The sequence below is a fragment of the Staurois parvus genome, unplaced genomic scaffold (assembly GCF_062004578.1).
Source record: "Staurois parvus isolate SC_StPar_1 unplaced genomic scaffold, SC_StPar_1.0 ptg001465l, whole genome shotgun sequence".
Taxonomy (NCBI): Eukaryota; Metazoa; Chordata; class Amphibia; order Anura; family Ranidae; genus Staurois; species Staurois parvus.
This window is the reverse complement of record NW_028319261.1, coordinates 135448-141051: the sequence shown is the minus strand read 5'-3', so window position 1 is coordinate 141051 and position 5604 is coordinate 135448. Positions and strand designations below refer to the sequence as shown.

The 5604-nt window shown below is 45.1% G+C and overlaps 1 long non-coding RNA gene across 1 annotated transcript; it reads left to right on the top strand.

Moving 5' to 3' along the window:
- Nucleotides 1-736: 736 nt before the first annotated feature.
- Nucleotides 737-4342, top strand: LOC149435824 (uncharacterized). Its single transcript, XR_016308362.1, has 2 exons — nt 737-1349; nt 2714-4342. It is a non-coding gene; the product is annotated as an uncharacterized LOC149435824 (long non-coding RNA).
- The last annotated feature ends 1262 nt before the right edge of the window (nt 4343-5604 follow it).

Genomic DNA, 5604 nt, shown 5'->3' with positions numbered 1-5604 from the left:
ATTCAACTGGACTTGTCCTGTAATGTTGAAGACTTTTTGTATCATATATGGAGTAAAGCCACTTCTATGGTCCTAATAGGTATCAGGAATATACTCTAATATTGATATCTGCACAGGTAGCACCAACACCTTCATCGAACCACCACAGAACATGCCAAAGCTGATGATGATGGCCCAAGAACAAGATAGGAGCTGAAGGTTCTCATTTATCCAGGTCATGATACAAAATATTTAGTAGTAGTTGGTCACATTCAACTGGACATGTCCTGTAATGTAAAGATGTTTCGTAGCTTCTCCAAGCCACTTCTTCAATTCTAGTAAGTGATAGGCAGGTAGCTCCCATACCTTCATCCAACCACCATGTAATGTGCCAAGGAAGATGTTTTATGGTGCAAGAACAGAAAGGGATGTGAAGGTTCTCATTTATCCATGTATGGTCATCATATCATGGTATATCTAGTCCACTCTCAGCTGGACTTGTCCGATAATGTTGAAGACATTTTGTAACTTATCTAAAGCCACTTCTATGGTCCTATTGAGTGTCAGGAAAATACCGCAATATGATTATCTGTACAGACAAGAACAGAATAGGAAGTGAAGGTTCTCCTTTATCCAGACCATGGTATATCTAGTAATAGTTGGTCACAGTCAGCTAGACCTGTTCTGTAATGTTGATGACTTTTTGACACTCATACAAGCCACTTCTGTGGTCCTAATTGGTAGTTTATATTATTTATATCTGCACAGTAAGTGATAGGTAGATACCCCAGTATTTATATCTACACAGGTAGCACCAACACCTTCATCGAACCACCACAGAACATGCCAAGGCTGATGATGATGGCCCAAGAACAAGATAGGAGCTGAAGGTTCTCATTTATCCAGGTATGGTCATCATATCATGGTATATCTAGTCCACTTTCAGCTGGACTTGTCCGATAATGTTGAAGACATTTTGTAACTTATCTAAAGCCACTTCTATGGTCCTATTGAGTGTCAGGAAGATACCACAATAGGATTATCTGTACAGACAAGAACAGAAAGGGAGGTGAAGGTTCTTGTTTTTCCAGGTCATGGTATATCTAGTAATAGTTGGTCACAGTCAGCTAGACCTGTTCTGTAATGTTGATGACTTTTTGACGCTCATACAAGCCACTTCTGTGGTCCTAATTGGTAGTTGGGAAGATACCCCAATATTTATATCTGCACAGTAAGTGATAGGTAGATACTCCAATATTTATATCCACACAGGTAGCACCAACACCTTCATCGAACCACCACAGAACATGCCAAGGCTGATGATGATGGCCCAAGAACAAGATAGGAGCTGAAGGTTCTCATTTATCCAGGTATGGTCATCATATCATGGTATATCTAGTCCAGTTTCAGTTGAACTTGTCCGATAATGTTGGAGACATTTTGGAACTTATCTAAAGCAACTTCTATGGTCCTATTGAGTGTCAGGAAGATGCCACAATATGATTATCTGTACAGAAAAGAACAGAATGGGAGGTGAATATTCTCGTTTATCCTGATCATGGTATATCTAGTAATAGTTGGTCACAGTCAGCTAGACCTGTTGTGTAATTTTGATGACTTTTTGACGCTCATAAAAACCACTTCTATAGTCCTAATGAGTGTTTGGGAAGATACCCCAATATTTAAATCTGCAAAGTAAGTGATAGGTAGATACTCCAGTATTTATATCCACAGAGGTAGCACCAACACCTTCATCGAACCACCACAGAACATGCCAAGATAGGAGCTGAAGGTTCTCATTTATCCAGGTATGGTCATCATATCATGGTATCTAGTCTAGTCCACTTTTAGCTGGACTTGTCCGATAATATTGAAGACATTTTGTAACTTCTATAGTCCTATTGAGTGTCAGAAAGATACCACAACATGAATGTTCTCATGTATCCAGGTCATGGTATATCTAGTAATAGTTGGTCACTGTCAGCTAGACCTGTTCTGCAATTTTGATGACTTTTTGATGCTCATACAAGTCACTTCTATGGTCCTAATGAGTGGTTGGGAGGATTCCCCTAGTATTTATATCCATAAAAGTAGCACAGACTACTTAATCCAATCACCATGGAATGTGTCAAGGCAGATTGTTGATTGTCTAAGAACAAGGATGGGAGGTGTGAACGTTTTGGAACTTAATCCCATCTTTGGCACTGGGGTCTGGGTAAGTGTTAATCCCCCTAGTCACCCGGCTGAAAATGTGATTTGCTGTCAAACCATCAGAGTAGAGATGTTAAAATGCTATTGTATGTGATCACAATGTCAAACAAAAACAAGGGATCATTGAACAGAGGAGAGAAGAAGAACACACAGAGCAATATAGTCACCCAGTGAGTAGCTGGAGTGGTCACCATCACATTGAGAACAATGCCAAGAGCTGCACAGGATTTCCATGATTGTGTCATCTCTGAGCTGGCATCTCATTCAGGAATTAAATGGTGACCCTGAGTGATGCCTGAAAAAAAAAAAAGATGGTGCCGTCCTTCTGGAGATAAAAGCAGATTGTCAGGGGGAGTTCTGTGATCTCTATGACAGGTAATAAACACCTAGAAGTATTAAACTGACACATTACTCAGCATGCTGCACTTAACATGAAATACTGGTCCACTTTCCATCAAGTCATCGTCATGCCAAGTCTGCCCAGAAGATGAACGGCCTGAATAATAACATTAATTTTTTACAGGAGAAAAACAAAGGTCTGGATACCAGCCAGAAATCTGAATGAGGATTGGATTTCCCAAGTCGCCCTTTTCCTCTTTGCATTCGGCGTTTCTCCTCGCCGGCTCTCTATAAATCCTCAATTTCACACAAATGAGAAAAAAAATGTGAAATTGCGGATTTGCTTCGAGATCCGTCCTGAAGTTCCACCAGTTGTATAAAACCTCTAAATGGACTTTTTATGTATTTCTAATGCCTTCCAGGTTAGTTAGATAACGGTTCGGTGTTTTATTTTTCTAGACAGAGGCTGAGCAGCAGCCTGGGATGAGTCAGCCAGTGAGTGAGGCAGTAGTTCACCTCAGGACAGGCTAGGGAGATTCTGAAAATCAGAGCTTCTGGAGCCCTCCAACCTCTCCAGGAACATGAGAGCTTTCTGGAGGAGGGGAGGAACCTTGGATTAGGTTAGTTAGATAGCGGTTTGCTGTTTTAATTTTCTAGACAGAGGCTGAGTAGCAGCCTGGGATGAGTCAGCCTGTGAGTAAGGCAGGAGTTCACCTCAGGATAAGCTAGGGAGATTCTGAAGGTCAGAGCTTCTGGAGCCCTCCCACCTCTCCAGAAACCTGAGATCTTTCCGGAGGAGATGAGGAACCTTGGACCAGGTTAGTTAGATAGCGGTTTGCTGTTTTATTTTTCTAGACAGAGGCTGAGCAGCAGCCTGGGATGAGTCAGCCTGTGAGTGAGGCAGGAGTTCACCTCAGGACAGGGTAGGGAGGTTCTGAAGGTCAGAGCTTCTGGAGCCCTCCAAACTCTCGAGGAACATGAGAGCTCTCTGGAGGAGGGGAGGAAACTTGGATTAGGTTAGTTAGATAGTGGTTTGCTGTTTTAATTTTCTAGACAGAGGCAGAGTAGCAGCCTGGGATGAGTCAGCCTGTGAGTGAGGCAAAGGTTCACCTCAGGACAGGGTAGGGAGATTCTGAAGGTCAGAGCTTCTGGAGCCCTCCGACCTCTCCAGAAACCTGAGAGCTTTCTGGAGGATGGGAGGAAACTTGGATTGACATACTTTAGGGACCTTGGCCAATCCCCAGGCAGGAGGCTGGGCATGGTGACCAAGGCAACCCTTAAGAATCACAGGGCATGGGAGTGGCAGGGTCTTTGTTAGGTGGAAGATGGAGTGAGAGGCTGGAGTGTAGAGCCTGAGAGGGGGCCAAGGGAAGGGGCTTACCTACAGGCAGGTACTGGAGAAGAGGATCTCCACTGTAGCCTCTCCAAGGGAGGAAAATCCCTTGACAGCAGAGAAGGATCCAGCCCAGAAAAATGGCCTCCAAACCATTAAGAGAGTGTTAGTACTCTTACAACCTCTGGGCCAGATAAGGAGAAAGGGCAGTCAGGTGGAAAACCCAACTAGCTTCTGTGCTAAATTGGCAGTTTCTGGGCCCCCTTGCCCAGGGAATGCCCTCAGTACAGCTGCGTGAAGAGGAGGATTCATCTGAAGTCTGTGGAGGCCCACCAGAGAACTTTGGAGGCTCTGAGGAGAGACCATTTCTGTCCACATTTTTGTACATAGATGTCCTCACGTTTGCCGTTTCCTTGGGCATCCCGAGACCCCCTAGACCCCTTCCAAGTTGTTAACTCCTTAATAAAACAACAAAATCAAGCCTGAGGACTGTTTACTGTCTCCGATGTGCAAAGTGTGGAAGAAATGCTTGTTGATTGGCTGCGCAGAGCTTTAGGGGGACCCAAAACTCAGAGACTCCCAAGTGCTACATATCCAATGATAATGTTCCAGCTCTGCAGGGAGAGGACACAGCCTGGACCCCCCAGGCCTGCACTGGGACTTGAATGGAACTTCTTCTTTTTGGGTTCCAATTTCATGGAGAAGAAAATGTATTGCTGAGGGGAAAAAAAAGCATCGGGACTCCCATTGGTTCCCTAATCAGACAAACGACATTTCTGTGCCGCCTCACAACATCCACAGGAATTGTTACATTGTGACTCTCACTGCGCTATGGGCGTGGCTACGGGGAGAATTCTATACAGCTGATCTGGTCAACTAAGGTCACGGGTCAGAGGCATCCCTAGGGTTGGTGTCACCCGGTGCGGTAACACTTGGTGACACCCCCTCCGACGATCCCTGCAGAATGGATTGGATCTGCGGATTGAGCATAATGGATCGGAGTCCAATCCACTATTCTCCCCAATCTGCAGATCCATCCTGCGGGGATCGTCGGCTTTCTTTACAACTTACCTTTTCATGGAGTGGGTCCGGTGTCACCCCATGCAGTAGGTGTCACCCGGAGCAGATCCGATCCATCCTGCGAGGATCGTCAGCTTTCTTCACAACTTACCTTTTCAAGGAGCCGGTCCGGTGTCACCCCGTGCGGTCAGTGTCACCCGTTGCAGGCCGCACCCCCCTGCACCTGCCTCGGGATGCCACTGCCATAGGTCCAAATGTTTTGTCTGAAAATCGGACCTAGGAATAATTGGCTAATTTTTGCTCTGTTAGTGGGGTCAATGGCACTGGGCTGATTTTTGTGGTTCCTCCCATTTTCGGTGATCCGGCATGTTGGAAAATTCATGAAAAACGACCGATTTTCGACTCAATGATGGTCAAATCGTACGATCGTTTTTCCAAAAAGAATATGCGCCATGAGCCGTGACCTGGAAGGAACAGAAGTCTCGCCTGTTATATGGGGGGAACTTTATGACTCGGTCGTCCAATTTTCGAAATCATTGATGGCGCCATCGGATTACCGAGCCAACGACGTTTTCAATTTTTGGATGAAAAATTGTTCGGAATTTGACCCGTGTATGGTCTGCATTACTTAATAGAGGAGGTCTCAGCTGAAATCACCAGAGGGCCACACACAATACCGGGACAGGTCCCAGGGCACAAATTTAGAACTGCACCCCCCCAAC